General features: G+C 42.9%; 1 protein-coding gene across 1 annotated transcript in view; it reads left to right on the top strand.

Moving 5' to 3' along the window:
• The window catches only part of adgra1b (adhesion G protein-coupled receptor A1b), a 336,527-nt gene that overhangs the window by 283,295 nt on the left and 33,320 nt on the right, over positions 1–19,912 (top strand). The window lies entirely within an intron of this gene.

The following is a 19,912-nucleotide window of genomic DNA, read 5'->3' as shown; positions in this document are numbered from 1 at the left end:
TCGATCACTATTGGCTAAAGTTATTCGGAGGTCAAGGGGGCGGGTCCTTTTTATCATTTGCAGGCTTGGATAGGCTAAAGGGGCAAAACAAAGCCTGCAATTGGCCGAAAAAGATGCGTCAATCATCAGTTAAATCGACCACTATTGGCTAAAGTTATTCGGAGGTAAAGGGGGTGGATCCTTTTTATCATTTACAGGCTGGCATAGGCTAAAGGGGCAAAACAAAGCCTGCAATTGGCCGAAAAAGATGAATGTGAATAGCACGTTGGGTTGACGGCATAGAGAAAACAGTATTTTACTATTCTGTACTGTAAATATTTTACTCTCCTGGATTTACTACACTCACGGATATAAGAGGACCATGGTTGCACATTATTATTGAACACAACGACTTCGGTGAGCTACTCCAGCTATATATTTTCCCTGTAACTTGTTTCAGACTGAACTCGATGTTTCTGTGATAAGCGGTGCAGATAATGGATGGAATGGAGTGTCTATTTTTAAATTAAACTCAATTCCAAGTGTTTATTGTCATATGCACAGTAAAGTTGCGAGCGAAAAAGAAAATAGAAACTAAGGAATGGTTGGCATTTCTTGAATCCCAAGACTTTAACCTTCCGAATGATGGAACGATGCATTTGAGTGACATCGTACGAACACCGCATCCGCACGTGTCTACGACACGTATTTGCGTCTTTGCAAGCTTTGGGAATGTTAAGGGGGTAATCAGTTGGACTGAACTTTCTGACTTTTTTGTTGACGTTCCCATTGTAGCGCCTTATAATCCGGTGCGCCTTATGTATGTCAAATATAGGACCAAAAACTATTTTTTCGGGGTGCACCCTATAACCCGGTGCGCCTTATAGTGCGGAAAATACAGTAACTTTACAGTCAACCGGGAATTTATGCCAGATTACCGTATTTTTAATGATGTGCAATTGTAAAATATCATTTTTTCCTGATATATGGGGAGACTATGTCTTATATGTAACTCCGGTATACCCATCCCACCAAGGATCCACATTCAGGATGTACTGCATGATGAGGCTTGTATTACCAGGTTGGTAATACTTTAACTGGATTACTTTCAATGACTTTTGGATTACTTCAATACCAAATATGCTAATAAGAGACAAAAGAAACTAAATATGAATAAAATGACTCCATTTTGTGCAGGCTTGGGGAGTAACGGAAAAATGATGTTGGCAAGCTGTTTGGATTTATTTTCATTTTGTTTCTGTCGCATTTTATTTTCGTTTTGCCTGAGATCAAAGAGATCAAAGCTTACCACGTGTTGTGATTCATCATTTTATTCATATTTAGTTTCTATTGTCTTTTATTAGCATTTTTGGTATTGGAGTAATCCAAAAGTCATTGAAAGTAATCCAGTAATCCAAAGTAACCCTACCTAACCCTGTTTATTACAGTTGCTGCAATGAGCAACACAACATACACACACCATGTGGTTAGCACCTCCGCTGGTTCTCAACATCGCGCTGGGCAATGTTCCCTGTCATTTTCCTTACGGGTCTGAGCGTTCACAGAAAGTCGGTGAGCAACGCTTGAAACAACAGTGAGCAACGGCAATCCCAAGTGTGGCAACTAAGTCATTATCAAACATGTCCAAAACTTGACATCACGTTACATTTTGCTGAGTTTCCGGCAATGCAAAATTATTTTTCTCTTTTGAATGAATTGACTCATGTATTATTGCAAAGGTTGTACGGCATTTACAATTCTTTCACAAGATATCCATTTCTTTTTATTTCCTGACATATTTTGTCGCATAATATTAACATTTTGGAGGCTTATTTAGTCCGTTGTAAGATACAGAATTGTACTTAATCACATTTTTAGTGGAAGTACAATGTTGGCAACAAGATTCCCTTGATATAATTGGAAATTATTTGAATGCAACACTTTTTCTTCTTTTTTCCGTGTTCTTTTTTCTACTTTTTTTAAAATTCCTTCAAAAAAAATCTCATTGTGTTTATTTTTTCCGAGCTGTTACTTTTTTCTTTTTGTTCTCTTTTTACTTTTTTCCTACATTTAATTATTTTCTTTTTTTCTTTCTTTTTTCCAAAGTTTTCCTTCTTTTTTTCTCTTCCTTTTGTTTCTTTTTTTCTCAGCTTTTCACTACTTTTTCATTTTGGTATTTTTTTTCTTTTTGTTCTATTCCCCCTTCCTTTAAGTCATTTTGTGCATAATTTTACATTATATTTGGTCATATGGGGATGAAAGAAGCAAAAACAACCTGAAGAGCCGTTTAGGACCCGAAAGAGCCGTTTCCTTTTAGTGAGCCGAGCCGAAGAAGCCGGTTCTCGACCAACTCTACTAACTTTACTCGACTTCGTTCTACTTCGACTCGACTTCAAAATACCGCATTTAGGACACAACTTCAGGGGAACCCGTGTATTTTGACCTTCATGCACTGTAACTTTGACTTAAGTCGCTTCTTAATTAGTAATTTTGAGCCCTGATTTTTGTGCGCTGGCTCGATTTTCTTGTGCGCTGAGAATGTGCGAGCAGTGCGCAATTGCAGCTTAGAGGGAACACTGGGGCTGGACACTGCTAACAATATCAAACAAATAGTTTTCTTTTCAGTTGACATACTATACAGTTCAGAAAATCAACCATGACAACAATTTTGAAATACATTTTAACAAGATACTACAAGGGATCGTTCGTGGTTTTAACTTTTACAATGAATTCAGCTCGACATATGGTCGAGACATAGTCTATGAGACTATGGGTGACGTCTGTTCATTGAGGTTTGGAACAAGAAAATCTGCTAATTCTTGCATGCATCGTGTATTCCGATTTTTTTGTTCTGAGGATGTGTTTGGTATTCTAACGTGGTCTCATTTCATGCATTGATTGCTCATCGCTTGGTCGCCTACCACATACTGGAGATTAGAATATGCCTCGGGAAAATATGGTACACCATTAAAATCTGCATTATACAGATTTGTTCATGTAGATGCCTTCAGTGAACACCAGGGTTGGGTAGGGTTACTTTAACTTGATTACTTTCAATGACTTTTGGATTACTCCAATACCAAATATGCTCATAAAAGACAAAAGTAACTAAATATGAATAAAATGACTACATTTTGTGCAGGCTTGGGGAGTAACGGAATACATGGAACGGCAAAAAGCTGTTTGGATTTCTTTTCATTTTGATGTTAGTTTTGCCGGAGATCAAAAAGATCAAAGCCAGGAGAGAAAGCTTACCACGTGTTGTGAGTCATCATTTTATTCATATTTAGTTTCTTTTGTCTTTTATTAGCATATTTGGTATTGGAGTAATCCAAAAGTCATTGAAAGTAATCCAATTAAAGTAACCCTACCCAACCCTGCATTTTATGCTAGTTTTGCCGGAGATCAAAGAGATCAAAGCCAGGAGAGAAAGCTTACCACGTGTTGCGAGTCATCATTTTATTCATATTTAGTTTCTTTTGTCTTTTATTAGCATAGTCGGTATTGGAGCAATCCAAAAGTCATTGAAAGTAATCCAATTAAAGTAACCCTACCCAACCCTGCATTTTATGCTAGTTTTGCCGGAGATCAAAAAGATAAAAGCCAGGAGAGAAAGCTTACCACGTGTTGCGAGTCATCATTTTATTCATATTTAGTTTCTTTTGTCTTTTATTAGCATATTCGGTATTGGAGTCATCCAAAAGTCATTAAAAGTAATCCAGTTAAAGTAACCCTACCCAACCCTGAGTGGGACACAATCATGAAGTGGAACACGCTTTATTGGATATTTTAAACTTTTTGAACAAATAAAAAACGAAAAGTGGGTGTGCAAAATGATTCAGCCCCGTCGAGTTAACACTTTGTAGGGTTTGTTGGAAGACATCTCTGTCCCAGTCTAAGGTCTTTTGCAGACTCCGTTTTCTTCCAGAATAGGGTCTTGTGGTTGGCTCCATCCATCTTCCCATCAATTTTAACCATCTTCCCTGTCCCTGCTGAAGGCCCAAACCATGATGCTGCCACCACCATGTTTGACAGTGGGGATGGTGTGTTGAGGGTGATGAGCTGTGCTGCTTTTACGCCAAACATAACGCCAAAAAGTTCGATTTTGGTCTGCAGACTATTATGATGCTATGCACTCATCTAAAACCTACATGAGGGCAGATAATACACAGATATAGTCAACATGAAATCTAGGTTATTCATATGCTGTAGAATAGGAGTGTGTTTTAAACTTAGATTTAAACATTTCCACTGAGGTGGCAGATCCAATCTCAGGGGAAGAGCATTCCACAGCAACTGGGCCCGAATGGAGAACGCTCTCGAACCTGCGGATTTCTTCTTGGCTCTTGGGATCACTAGTAGACCAGCGTTTTCAGAGTGTAGGCTCCGGACCGGAACATAGGGGGAATTCAAAAGTCCATGAATGACTTTGTATAATACCAACAGAACCTTAAAATCACATCTTAAGCTAACAGGGAGCCAATGCAGGTTAGCTGAAATCGGGGTCATGTGATCAAACTTTCTTGTCCTAGTTAAAAGCCTCGCTGCAGCTTTTTGTACCAGCTGAAGGCTCTTTTGGACTTCGGGAGACCGGAGAGTAGTGCACTATAGTAATGGAGACGGGAGGTAATAAACGCCTGAATTATAAACCGCAGATATATTCGTGGCTCTGCAAAAAAACATGATTCACAATGGATTTATTTTCTTATTGGTTCTAAAGAAATTGGAAAATTGTCTTTGAAAGTCCTTAAATAAATTTGGCCATGAAAAAAGTGTATGAACACGGTTTAGGAAACATAAGAAGGTAGGCGCCTTGCATGGCCGACTCCCTATTGGTGTGTGAGTGTGTGTGTGAATGGGTAAGTGTGAAGCACATTGTAAAGCGCTTTGGGAGGTCTTCATTGACTTGAAAAGCGCTATTGAAATGCAGAGCATTTACCATTTAGCATCTTGATTATCCTCAAAATGTTTAGAGGCTGACTCCTATTGGTGTGTGAGTGTGTGTGTGTGAATGGGTAAGTGTGAAGCACATTGTAAAGCGCTTTGGGAGGTCTTCATTGACTTGAAAAGCGCTATAGAAATGCAGACCATTTACCATTTAGCATCTTGATTATCCTCAAAATGTTTAGAGGCTGACTCCCTATTGGTGTGTGAGTGTGAGTGTGTGAATGGGTAAGTGTGAAGCACATTGTAAAGCGCTTTGGGAGGTCTTCATTGACTTGAAAAGCGCTACACAAATGCAGACCATTTACCATTTGGCATCTTGATTATCCTCAAAATGTTTATAGGCTGACTCCCTATTGGTGAGTGTGTGTGTGAATGGGTAAAGTGTGAAGCACATTGTAAAGCGCTTTGGGAGGTCTTCATTGACTTGAAAAGCGCTATAGAAATGCAGAGCATTTACCATTTAGCATCTTGATTATCCTCAAAACGTTTAGAGGCTGACTCCCTATTGGCGTGCGAGTGTGTGTGTGAATGGGTAAGTGTGAAGCACATTGTAAAGCGCTTTGGGAGGTCTTCAGTGGCTTGAAAAGCGCAATAGAAATGCAGAGCATTTACCATTTAGCATCTTGATTATCCTCAAAATGTTTGGAGGCTGACTCCCTATTGGTGTGTGTGTGTGTGTGTGTGTGTGTGTGTGTGTGTGTGTGTGTGTGTGTGTGTGTGTGTGTGTGTGTGTGTGTGTGTGTGTGTGTGTGAATGGGTAAGTGTGAAGCATATAGTAAAGCGCTTTGAGAGGTCTTCATTGACTTGAAAAGCGCTATACAAATGCAGAGCATTTACCATTTAGCATCTTGATTATCCTCAAAACGTTTGGAGGCTGACTCCCTATTGGCGTGAGTGTGTGTGTGTGAATGGGTAAGTGTGAAAGACATTGTAAAGCGCTTTGGGAGGTCTTCATTGACTTGAAAAGCGCTAAAAGCGCTATTGAAATGCAGAGCATTTACCATTTAGCATCTTGATTATCCTCAAAATGTTTAGAGGCTGACTCCCTATTGGTGTGTGTGTGTGTGTGTGTGTGTGTGTGTTGTGTGTGTGTGTGTGTGTGTGTGTGTGTGTGTGTGTGTGTGTGTGTGTGTGTGTGTGTGTGTGTGTGTGTGTGTGTGTGTGTGTGTGTGTGTGTGTGTGTGTGTGTGTGAATGGGTAAGTGTGAAGCATATAGTAAAGCGCTTTGAGAGGTCTTCATTGACTTGAAAAGTGCTATAGAAATGCAGACCATTTACCATTTAGCATCTTTATTATCCTCAAAACGGTTGGAGGCTGACTCCCTATTGGCGTGCGAGTGTGTGTGTGAATGGGTAAGTGTGAAGCACATTGTAAAGCGCTTTGGGAGGTCTTCATTGACTTGAAAAGCACTATTGAAATGCAGAGCATTTACCATTTAGCATCTTGATTATCCTCAAAATGTTTAGAGGCTGACTCCCTATTGGCGTGTGCGAGTGTGTGTGTGAATGGGTAAGTGTGAAGCACATTGTAAAGCGCTTCGGGAGGTCTTCATTGACTTGAAAAGCGCTATAGAAATGCAGAGCATTTACCATTTAGCATCTTGATTATCCTCAAAACGGTTGGAGGCTGACTCCCTATTGGTGTGTGCGAGTGTGTGTGTGAATGGGTAAGTGTGAAGCACATTGTAAAGCGCTTCGGGAGGTCTTCATTGACTTGAAAAGCGCTATAGAAATGCAGAGCATTTACCATTTAGCATCTTGATTATCCTCAAAATGTTTAGAGGCTGACTCCCTATTGGGAGTGTGTGTGTGAATGGGTAAGTGTGAAGCACATTGTAAAGCGCTTTGGGAGGTCTTCATTGACTTGAAAAGCGCTATAGAAATGCAGAGCATTTACCATTTAGCATCTTGATTATCCTCAAAACGTTTAGAGGCTGACTCCCTATTGGCGTGTGAGCGCAAACATCCACCCCTCTGTGGGATACCACCTTTTCACTCACATATTCAAATCCTCTACCTATTTCTAAAAAGAAAAAAAAAACTTCCCAAGGAAAAAAGAACCCCTTTTCCATGAGCCCCCTTTCGATCTGCAGGCGTGCAGTGATGAACAGACCCTAGCTCTTCCCTCACCACCTCACGTCCCCAGATAGTCACAAATCACATTCGCTTGGTTGCCTTTAAGCCCTCCCTGAAAATTGGAAATCGTCCACCATATGAACAACACGAATGCCTTGTTACCGGGGAAGGGAGATCAAATGAATATGTTGCGCATCACCGGCAATGTTCCCTGTAATCTTCCATGGGTCTGAGCGTTCACACAAAGTCGGTGAGCAACGTTTGAAACAACAGTGAGCAACCATAATCCCAAGTGTGGCAACTAAATCATTATCAAACATGTCCAAAACTTGACATTTTTCTGAGTTTCCGGCAATGCAAAATGATTTTTCTCTTTTGAATGAATTGACTCATGTACTATTGCAAAGGTTGTACGGCCCACAAACGTCGTTTTTTTTTAACAATTCTTTCACAAGATTTTCATTTGAACTGAAAAATCTGAAGTGATAACTGCTTTGTATTACCAATTAACTGTGATGATTAAAACTACCGTATTTTCCGCACTATAGGGCGCACCGGGTTATAGGGCGCACCCCCAAAAATAGTTTTTGGTCCTATATCTTCCATACATAAGGCGCACCGGATTATAAGGCGCTACAATGGGAACGTCGACAAAACAGTCAGATAGTTCAGTCCAACTTATTACCCCCTTAACATTCCCAAAGCTTGCAAAGACGCAAATACCTTCATGCACTGTAACTTTGACTTAATTCGCTTCTTAATGAGCAATTTTGAGCCCTGATTTTTGTGAGCTGGCTAGATTTTCTTGTGAGCAGAAAAGCTCTGGGTAGTGCCCAATTGCGCACACACGCAGCTTAGAGGGAACATTCCGCTGGCTAGATTTTCTTGTGCCCTGAGAATGTGCGTGCAGTGCGCGATTGCGCACGCGCCCAGCTTAGAGGGAACATTGTTGTAGCGGGAGACAAACAGGAGCAAAAACAGGACAGGAGCGAGTCACGGTCGAAAAAGGCTTGCCTTGTATACACAGAGGTTTGCAGACGGACTGACAACAGGGGACTGACAGGACTGGGTATAAATAGTCAATCAGAACCCGCAACGGTTGGCGCCAAATGAGCGGGCACAGGTGATTTACATCAGTAATCATGACAACCACACCAGATTGATGCTTTTTCCAGTCGATTGACCTGCTCCCCAAGTTTCTGCCTTTTCCGTAGGCATCTGTAAATTCAATGATGTCGTGAGAAGAAATGAGTAAGGAGATTGATTTGGACGGCAGTGGCTCAGGAGGTAGAGCGCTCGTCTCGGGATCAAGAGATCGCAGTTCGAATCCCGGCTCCTCCATGTTACATGTCAAAGTGTCCTTGGGTAAGACACTGAACCCCTAATACCCCCAATAAGCAGATTAGCGCCTCACATGGCTGCACGGCCGCTATTGGGAAATGTGAAGCACACTGTAAAGCACTTTGGGAGTCTTGACTTGAAAAGCGCTTTATAAATGCAGATCATTTCATTTCATTTCACTTTGTATTACCAATCAACTGTGATGATTAAAACTGAATGAAAATATAGATTAATATAATTATTTCAGCAATATTATTTTGTCAAATGTACAATATTGTTGTGAACTGAAAAATCTTGAATCTTGCTTTGTATTACCAATTAACTGATGATTAAAACTGCATGAATATATAAATTAATATTTCAGCAATATTATTTAGTATAATTGACGATATTGTGAACTGAAAAATCTGAAGTGATAACTGCTTTGTATTACCAATTAACTTTGAGGATTTAAACTGAATGAAAATATAGATTAATATCATTATTTCAGCAATATTATTTTGTATAATGTCCAATATTGTTGTGAACTGAAAAATCTGAAGTCATAACTGATTTGTATTACCAATAAACTGTGATGATTAAAACTTAATGAATATATAGATGTATATGATATATTTGTCGCCGATTTACAATTTCAACCTGGATAAGACTAAATTTTGGGGAGCCATAGATCTCTGTTGGGACCCATAGATTTTTCAGCATGCGAGTCCCCGGGACCCATCACTTTTCACGGGTCAAATGAACACCGTGTCATCATTTTGAGTGAACGAAGCAACTCTAATGCACTCAGAGTACTTCGACGGGGCAACGGTTCTGGTCCATTTACCGTCGCTGATGCCGAAACAAGAACTGTTGCAGTTGGCAGCTTAGTATTTTGTGGATCAAGAAAGCTGACAAATAAACCATTTGTGAAAATTGGTGCTATGAGAAAGACACACGGGTGCTTTGCCGTTGTAACCCATCTCATGCATGACTGTCACGTTGGAGTCGGAAAATTTGGAGAATAAGTTTTGCAGATACCTTGGTGACACAGTGTACGTTATTTGGACGTGAACATAGTGTGATAACTCAGCCAAAATATTCATTGGCATCAGACCTATCCAAGGACAATAGTTTTTCTGTCATTACTGATGTGACTTACCTGTGCCCGCTCATTTGGCGCCAACTGCTGCGCGTTCTAATTGGCTCCCTGTCAGTATTTGAACCCAGTCCTGTCAGTACCCTGTTGTCAGTCCGCCTGCGAACCTCAGTGAATACTAAGCAAGAGTTTTCTGACCCTGACTCCCACCTGTCCCGTTTTTGCTCCCGTCTGTCTCCGGCGACGACCCGTTTTGATCCTGACCACGTCTGCTCTCCCGTCCCGACTTACGACCTGTTTCTGATCCCGACCACGTTTTTGCTCTCCTGTCCCGGCTTTTGACCTGTTTTTCCGTCCTTGACACTGCCATCGCTCGCTACGCAAGATCCACTTCCGTGTTCGGATCAAAATCCGAGTACGAGAGCGACTTGCTTCCCGCGCCTGGTGAACTCCGGATCGTGGGCGCAGCCCTTCCTCTTTCCTTTAATAAAACTTGTGAGAAATGTAACACAATTGGGTGCTGTTTCCGTTCTGGTCCTGATATTTTCATTTATTGAATCCCATTATTATTATTGCTCCTGTCTGTCTCCGGCTTCGACTTGTTTTTCATCCTGACTACGTCTGCTCTCCTGTTCTGGCTCCCGACCTCTTTTTGTCCCTGACTACGTCTTCTCTCCTATTCTGGCTCATGACTCGCTTCTGACCCTGACCACGTTTTTGCTCTCCTGTCCCGGCCACCGACCCGCTTTTTCTGTCCCTGACTTAACTGCCTGGGTCATCGGGGCACCATTGAGGACGCCACTATGGACAGCTTTCTCCACTGGTGACAGTTCCTGGCCTGTTTTGGGGTCGTGGCAAAGTTGGCGCCAGTTCATCCCTTAATGTTGTTGGCCTAGTTCTTCTTCGGTCTTCCTCTTGGACCTGGAGAATTATCTTGCCCAGTCCTGATGATCTTGTGACCTGATTTTTTAATCTGTGCTCAGGTGACCACAGTTCTTCATAGGGTCCAATGTACTCCCTGTTAGAGTCGTGGACGGTTCCTTTTTTTACATAGACTATGTGGCTGATGCCTTGACGTTTTCTATATGTCACAAGCCAGAAAGGGAGACAGGACCCAGTAGCGTTTGTTTACTCAGTTTTATTAATAAAGAGGGAGAGTAGTTGTTGCTTCCACGATCCGATGGTTGACGGACAAGGATAGCTGGTGGCTGGAAACGCGGAAGCGGCACTTCCGTGTCAAGCGAGGATGATCATAGATTTGCAGGAATACTAGTCATTAGCCGGGACGGGAGAGCAAGGGCGGTATCGAGTTTGGAAATGAGGTCGGCAACAGGTGTCAGGCAGGTAGCGGGGCAAAACAGGTCGGATGTCGGGATGGCAGAACAGGGCAGAATCGGGTCCAGAAACAGGTCAGCAACGGGTATCAGGCAGTGGAAAACAGGGCAGGAAAAATGACTGAAAGTGTGAGCTTGCCTAGCTGGAAGCATCGGTTCGTAACGATCTGACGGCGTCTTCTTGAAAGCCGGGGGTTTAAAAGGAGTCTCTTAGCCAATCAGCTCTCAGGGCTGTTGGCGCCAATTGGGCAGTCACAGGTGCCTTGAATCGGCAATCATGACACTATAGCATCTCCGTGGCCTGGGTTTACTGTTCCAGTTTTGTTGCTGTGAGAGTCCTTGTCTTGCAAGCATTGAGGAAGATGAAAGTATTGCATGAGTCTATGTTCTTGTCCCTCCAGATATGTTGAAGTCTGTCAAGTGCAGACTTCTTTTGAGTTATCCTGGCCATGATTTCTGGTTCTGACCACTCTTCTGATATGACAGCTCGAAGATATTTAAATATGGTGATGGGTTTAAGTTCTTGGTGGTTGATGGTGATGTTTGTGACTATACTTTGTTGCTCATTACCTTTTTTCTGTGCTGATTTTAATACCACTGTCAGGACCAGAACGGAAACAGGACCCAATTGCGGTGTCAGGGACGGAAAAACTGGTCGAGAGCAAAGCGGGGTCGGGAACGGAAACGAGTCGTAAACCAGGACGGGAAAGTAGTCGTAATCGGGATCAAAAATGGGTCGTAAGCCGGGACGGAAGAGCAGACGTGGTCAGGATCATAACAGGTTGTAGCGAGAGACAAACAGGAGCAAAAACGGGACAGGAGGGAGTCACAGTCAGAAAAGGCTTGCCTTGTATACACAGAGATTTGCAAGGGGACTGACAGGATTGGGTATAAATAGTGACAGGGAGCCAATCAGAACCCGCAACGGTTGGCGCCAAATGAGCGGGCACAGGTGATTCACATCAGTAATCATGACAACCACACCAGATTGATGCTTTTTCCAGTCGATTGACCTGCTCCCCAAGTTTCTGCCTTTTCCGTAGGCATCTGTAAATCCAATGATGTCATGAGAAGAAATGAGTAAGGAGATTGATTTGGGCGGCAGTGGCTCAGGAGGTAGAGCGCTCGTCTCGGGATCAAGAGATCGCAGTTCGAATCCCGGCTCCTCCGTGTTACATGTCAAAGTGTCCTTGGGTAAGACACTGAACCCCTAATACCCCCAATAAGCAGATTAGCGCCTTACATGGCTGCACGGCTGATATTGGGAAATGTGAAGTACATTGTAAATCGCTTTGGGAAGTCTTGACTTGAAAAGCGCTATAGAAATGCAGATCATTTCATTAATCTAAGCGGGACAGTAGCAAACTAAAGAACAAGCGTTAACCAAAACATCAGATGCAAAACGGCCCTTGTTCGCACAAATAAGTCTCCAAAGAGTCTTTATGACGGATCACTGGTGGGAATATTGTGATAATGAAACCTCAACCTGCGGCAGAGTTCCCTTTGGTCGTCCATCTCGGGAGGAGGCGGGGTCAACACATGCACAATATGGAGCCACTGTGACTTTGATGAACAGTGCTTTCTGTTCCGCATGCCTTTATGATTTGCGGTTTGTCTGTTCACAATAATAGGCAATTAGTTCTGTTTTTTTATGTATAACGCTATAGAGAGCTTGTACTTTTCAGTGCTTAGTGCAGTAATTCAGGACAAGCAGAATATGGCAATAGCTCAGGAGGTAGAGCGCTCGTCTTGGGATCAAGGGATCCCAGTTCGAATCCCGGCTCCTCCGTGTTGCATGTCGAAGTGTCCTTGGGTAAGACACTGAACCCCTAATACCCCCAATAAGCTTTTGGGGCGGCAGTAGCTCAGGAGGTAAAGCGCTCGTCTTGGGATCAAGGGATCCCAGTTCGAATCCCGGCTCGTCCGTGTTACATGTCAAAGTGTCCTCGGGTAAGACACTGAACCCCTATGACCCCCAATAAGCAGGTTAGCGCCTTACATGGCTGCAAGGCTGCTATTGGGAAATGTGGAGCACATTGTAAAGCGCTTTGGGAAGTCATTGACTTGAAAAGCGCTATAGAAATGCAGATCATTTCATTTCATTTTTTACAAAGTAAAATGGTTGGTTGGTTGGTTTAGATCCCTTAACCACCAGGGTTGTAGGCAATGTTCCCTGTAATTTTCCTTACGGGTCTGAGCGTTCACAGAAAGTCGGTGAGCAACGCTTGAAACAACAGTGAGCAACGGCAATCCCAAGTGTGGCAACTACCGTATTTTCCGCACTTTAAGGCGCACCTAAAAGTCTTAATTTTTTTCAAAAGCTGACCATGCGCCTTATAATACAGTGCGCCTTATATATGGCTCAATGGTGTGTCGCAAAGTCTTGCAACTAACTTGCAGCCGCCGACTCGATTTTCCCCCGAACGTGAAGTAGTCCACGGTGTATGATGGGATATATATATATACCGGCGTTTCATTGGCTAACCAATGTGTCAATCATCATTTGAATCCATCACTATTGGCTAAAGTTATTCGGAGGTAAAGGGGGCGGATCCTTTTTATCATTTAGGGGCTTGCATAGGCTAAAGGGACAAAACAAAGCCTGCAATTGGCCGAAAAAGATGAATGTGAATAGCAAGTTTGGTTGGTTGTCTACGGCATAGAGAAAGCATGTTTTACTATCTGTATTTGTAAATATTTTATTCTCCTGGATTTACTACACTCACGGATATAAGAGGACCATGGTTGCACATTATTATTGAACACAACGACTTCGGTGAGCTACTCCAGCTATATATTTTCCCAGTATCTTGTTTCAGAGTTATATCGATGTTTCTGTGATGGGTCTTTTTTTAAATTCAACTCAATTCCAAGTGTTTATTGGCTGAAAAATAGTCTGTGTAACATAGTGTACTAATCTGTGAAGCCCTTAGAGACTTATTGTGATTAAGGGCTATACAAATAAAAATGACTTGACTTGACTTGACTTAAAGTTGCGAGCAAAAAACAAGATAGAAACTAAGGAATGGTTGGCATTTCTTGAATCCCAAGACTTTAACCTTTCGAATGATACAGTATTTGGAACGATGCATTTGAGTGACATCGTACGAACACCGCATCCGCACGTGTCTACGACACGTATTTGCTTCTTTGCAAGCTTTGGGAATGTTAAGGGGGTAATCAGTTGGACTGAACTATCTGACTTTTTTGTCGACGTTCCCATTGTAGCGCCTTATAATCCGGTGCGTCTTATGTATGTCAAATATAGGACCAAAAACTTTTTTTTCGGGGTGCGCCCTATAACCCGGTGCGCCCTATAGTGCGGAAAATACAGTAAGTCATTATCAAACATGTCCAAAACTTGACATCACGTTACATTTTGCTGAGTTTCCGGCAATGCAAAATGATTTTTCTCTTTTGAATGAATTGACTCATTTACGATTGCCTACAAACGTCATTTGTTTTTACAACAATTCTTTCACAAGATTTCCATTTCTTTTATTCCAGGTATCTTTTGTCGCATAATATTAACATTTTGGGGAGCTTATTTAGTCGGTTGCACGTTTCACATCTGTATTTAATCACAATTTTTAGTGGAAGTACAATATTGGCAACAAGATTGACTTGGTATCATTGGAAATTATTTGAATGCAACACAAACTTTTTCTTCTTTTTCCGTTTTTTTTCCTATTTTTTTTAATTCCTTTAAAAAAAAATCTCTTTTTTTCCTAGCTGTTACTTTTTTCTTTTTGTTCTTTATTTCCTTTTTTTCCCTTTGTTTCTTTCTTTTCTTTTTTTCTGGCTTTTTTTCTGAATTTTTCCTTCTTTTTCTCTTCCTTTTGTTTCTTTTTTTCTCAGGGTTTCACTACTTTTTCATTTCGGTATTTTTTTTCTTTTTTGTTCTATTCCCCCTTCCTTTAAGTCATTTTGTGCATCTCATCTCATCTCATTTGCTGCACCGCTTATCCTCAGTAGGGTCGCGGGGGTGCTGGAGCCCATCCCAGGAATCATCGGGCAGTGGGCAGGGGACACCCTGAACTGGTTGCCAGCCAATCGCAGGGCACACAGGGACAGACAACTCGTTCGCTCATTCACACCTAGGGACAATTTGGACCGGCCAATTCACCTGACATGCATGTTTTTGGAATGTGGGAGGAAACCGGAGTGCCCGGAGGAAACCCACGCAAGCACGGGGAGAACATACAAACTCCGCACAGGAAGTCTGGTTATCAGGAAACCAGAACAGACCAGTGGACCCCAGAGCATTCGTTTAAGTCTTTTATTAAGGAAGCATTCAAGGCCTGCTGGAGACGTGATGACCGTCAGACGTCAGCAGCGGCGACAGGGACGAGTCCGGAATCGTAATGCGGAAGTCAGGCAGATCGTGTTTACCAGGGCTGGAGAGGAGATCAAAGCGTGGGACGGAAACAGGTCGGATCGGAGGCAGGCAGAATCGGGTAAGCACAGTTCTAAACGAACGGGATATCAGGAGAAACACACAGAGTTACCAGATGTACACTCTGACACTGCTCTCTGGACGCAGCGCGCTTAAGAGACAAGTGCCAGCCAATCAGAAGCTGATTGCTCCAGGTGATCTGAGTTAGTAATCATGACACTGGTAGCTGTATTTGAACCCATGACCTCAGAACTGTGCCGCACACACGCTAACCACTGCTCCGACGTGCTGCTCGCTTAAATCTAATAAGTATTCAAGTGATGGAGCAGAAAAATATGCATGAAAATGATGAGATGGGCAAAATACTCACTTGCCTCATAATTGTGCACACGGCGGAGATAGATCTTCGGCAATGTAGCTCCAGTGTAAGCGGGGCACATAGATTTACAGCATCCTAGGAATATATCCTCTCATCGGAAGCCAGAACGGCATCAACATAAGGCAATCGATCTTACCCACGAGTCGAGCTAAACAACACCTGCCGCAAATCAAAGCGACAGCGAAAAGCTCAAAGGCGAGCAAACCACGATGGGAGGGAGAATTGTTGGTTCTTGGCAAGGTATATCTTAAAGCTGAGGGTACTTGGGCTGGGTACTTGCTCCTTATACTAAACATCCATCCATTCATTATCAGCACCGCTTATCCTCAGTAGGGTCGCGGGGGTGCTGGAGCCCATCCCAGCCATCTTCGGGCAATGGGCAGGAAACACCCTGAACTGGTTGCCAGCCAATCTCAGGGCACACAGAGACAGACAACTTGCTCTGGGGACAATTTGGAGCAGCCAATTACCCTGATATCCATGATTTTGGAATGTGGAAGGAAACCGGGATGCCTGGAGGAAACCCACGCAAGCACGGGGAGAACATGCAAACTCCACACAGGAAGGTTCGATTTCATGACCTCAGAACTGTTCCACACACGCGCTAACCACTGCGCTGCCGTGTTGCCCCTTATACCAATCATCCATCCATCCATTATCTACACCGCTTATCCTCAGTAGGGTCGCGGGGGTGCCGGAGCCCATCCCAGATGTTTTCGGGCAGTGGGCAGAGGACACCCTGAACTGGTTGCCAGCCAATCTCAGGGCACACAGAGACAGACAACTCGCTCTGGGGACAATTTGGAGCGGCCAATTACCCTGATTCCATGATTTTGGAATGTGGAAGGAAACCGGGATGCCTGGAGGAAACCCACACAAGCACGGGGAGAACATGCAAACTCCATGCAGGAAGGTTCGATTTCATGACCTCAGAACTGTTCCACACACGCGCTACCCACTGCACTGCCGTGTTGCCCCTTATACTAAACATCCATCCATCCATTATCTGCACTGCTTATCCTCAGTAGGGTCGCGGGGGTGCTGGAGCCCATCCCAGATGTTTTCGGGCAGTGGGCAGAGGACACCCCGAACTGGTTGCCAGCCAATCGCAGCCAGAAAGAGGGAGTAGACGTAGTCGGGGGACAAAAAGAGGTCGTATGCCGGGACGGGAGAACCGACGTGGTCAGGAGCAAAACAGGTCGTAGCCGGAGACAAACGGGAGCAAAAACAGGACAGGTGGGAGTCAGGGTCGAAAAAGGCTTGCCTAGTATTCACTGAGGTTCGCAGACGGACTGACAAGGACAGGACCGGGTTCAAATAGTGACAGGGAGCCAATCAGAACCTGCGGTTGGCGCCAAAATGAGCGGACACAGCTGAGTCACATTCGTAATCATGACATTGTGAGGGGTTGCGACCTGTTTCTGGACCCGTGTCTGCCCTGCTCTCCTGTCCCGGCCATTGACCTGTTTTGCCCTGTTTCAAAATAGAATTATGAAATAAAATATAACATAAATCCCAGACTTTTTTGATAACTAATAGCCTTGGCACTGGGGCCAAGAATGGGACCAACCCAATACTTGGGTCAACTTTACCCATTCTTCTGGGTGGTTTTACACAAAACGACCAAATAGTTTCGGTTGTTCTAAGCAAATTCACCCAGAACTCTAAAAACATTGGTCGAAAACGGGACGGACCCAATACTTGGGTGAACTCAATACATTTTTGGGGTGTTTTTTTACAACAGATGACCCAATTATTGTTGTTTTAGACCAGGGGTGTCAAACTCATTTAAGCTCGGGGGCCACACGATAGAACAAACATTCTGTCGGGGGCCGGACTAGAAGATTAGAGAGAAAGAAAAAAAAGAGAGAAAGAAATAAGAGAAAGATAGGGAGACAAAGGTAGAGAGGGTGGGACAAAAAAAGAAAGAGACGGAGAGAGAGAGCGTGAGAAACAAGAGTTAAAAACAGAAATAGTGAGAGAGGGGAAAGAATGAAATCCAGAGACAGAAAGAGAGAAAAAGAGGAGAGAAGAGAGAAGAAGGGGGGGTAGTAGCTCAGGAGGTAGAGCGCTCGTCCTGGGATCAAGGGATCCAAGTTCGAATCAAGGCTTGTCCGTGTTACAGTGTCCTTGGGTAAGACACTGAACCACTAATACCCCCAATAAGCAGGTTAGCGTCTTACATGGCTGCAATACAAGGCCGTTATTGGGAAATGTGAAGCACACCGTAAAGCGCTTTGGGAAGTCATTGACTTGAAAAGCGCTATATAAATGCAAATCATTTCATTTCAAGAAGAGAAAGAGACAAAAAGGAGCAAAGAAAGAGAAAAAGAAAGAAAGAGACAAAAAGGAACAAAGAAAGAGAAAAAGAAAGAAAGAGACAAAAAGGAACAAAGAAAGAGAAAAAGAAAGAAAGAGTGAAAGAGAGAGAGACAAAGAAAGAAAAAAAGAAAGAGAGAGAGAGAGAGAGAGAGAGAGAGAGAGAAAGAAAGAAAGAGAAAAAGAAAGAAAGAGAGAGAGAGAGAAAGAAAGAGAAAAAGAAAGAAAGAGAGAGAGAGAGAAAGAAAGAGAAAAAGAAAGAGAGAGAGAGAGAAAGAAAGAAAAAAAGAAAGAAAGAGAGAGAGAGAGAGAGAGAGAGAGAGAGAGAGAGAGAGAGAGAGAGAGAGAGAGAGAGAGAAAAAGAAAGAAAAGAAGAAAGAAAGAGAGAGAGAGAAAAAGAAATAAAGAGAGAGAGAGAGAGAGAGAAAGAGAGAAAGAGAAAGAGAGAGAAAGAGAGAGAAAGTGAGAGAAAGAGAGAGAGAGAAAGAAAGAGAAAGAAAGAGAAAGAGAAAGAGAAAGAGAGATTAGAGAGAGCGAAATACAAGTGCAGTGTTTGTGAGAGGCACATAAGTGGACCTATTTCAACCTACAGCTCTCTTTCTCTTGCGCTTCTCTGAGCATTGTCTCGTGGGCCGGATCGAATCCCCTAGCGGGCCTGATCCGGCCCGCGGGCCGCCTGTTTGACACCTGTGTTTTAGACAAACTAGTTCATTCTCCAAACAGACATTTTGGGATTTTTTGGCAATAGAGCCTGTTTTCTTGCCTATTGCAGCTGTCTTTGGGGACCCCTGGAATGGTTACCAGCCAATCACAGGATCCACATAGCCACACTCAAACCTAAAATCAGCCAATCAACTCGCCTGGCATGTTTTGGGTTATGAGAGGAATCCGGAGTACCCAGAAAAACTCATTTGGTTGTTGGAATTGAAGACAGGACCTACGAACTGTGAGACGGATGTGCTACCCAGTCAGGCGCATTTCCTTCTAGATGTGTTCGAATCCAGTCCAGTTAAATTTATAGAGCACTAAATCACAAAAGGGTCTCAAGGGGCTTTAAATGGTCACAAAATCTTCAGATCTTAAACCTCCAGGAACACAAGGAGTTCTCTATTTACTTTTTTCCTACATTTCTTTTTTTTCTTTTTTTCTGGCTTTTTTGTAAATTTTTCCTTCTTTTTTTCCTCTTCCTTTTTTTTCTTTTTTTCTCAACTTTTTCATGTTGGTATTTTTTTCTTTTTTGTTCTATTCCCCCCTTCTTTTAAGCCATTTTGTGCATAATTTTACCTAACATTTGGTCATGTTGGGATTAAAGAAGTAAAAACAACCCGAAGAGCCGTTTAGGACCCGAAAGAGCCGGTTCCTTTTAGTGAGCTGAGCCGAAGGAGCCGGTTCTCGAAAAACTCTACTGACTTGACTCAACTTCGTTCTACTTCGACCTTGACTTCAAAATACCGCCTTTAGAACACAACGTCAGGGGGGAACCCTTGTATTTTGACCTTCATGCACTGTAACTTTGACTTAATTGGCTTCTTAATTAGCAATTTTGAGCCCTGATTTTTGCGAGCTGGCTAGATTTTTTCTAAATTTTCCTTCTTTTTTTCTCTTCCTTTTGTTTCTTTTTTTTCTCAACTTTTCACTACTTTTTTTCATTTTGTGCATAATTTTACATAATATTTCGTCATGTTGGGATTAAAGAAGTAAAAACAACCGGAAGAGCTGTTTAGGACCCGAAAGAGCCGGTTCCTTTTAGTGAGCCGAGCCGAAGAAGCCAGTTCTCTACTAACTTTACTCAACTTCGTTCTACTTCGACCTTGACTTCAAAATACCGCATTTAGGACACAACGTCAGGGGAACCCGTGTATTTTGACCTTCATGCACTGTAACTTTGACTTAAGTCGCTTCTTAATTAGTAATTTTGAGCCCTGATTTTTGTGAGCTGGCTAGATTTTCTTGTGCCCTGAGAATGTGCCAGCAGTGCGCAATTGCGCACAGCGCGCAGTTTAGAGGGAACACTGGGCACCAGTTTTCCCCATGTCTTGTGCTTAGCACCATTTTACTTCCAGT

The sequence above is a fragment of the Urocampus carinirostris genome, chromosome 13 (genome assembly GCF_059441175.1).
Source record: "Urocampus carinirostris isolate Australia breed hairy pipefish chromosome 13, RoL_Ucar_1.0, whole genome shotgun sequence".
In the NCBI taxonomy this organism is placed as follows: Eukaryota; Metazoa; Chordata; class Actinopteri; order Syngnathiformes; family Syngnathidae; genus Urocampus; species Urocampus carinirostris.
This window is presented reverse-complemented; position numbering and strand designations above follow the sequence as displayed.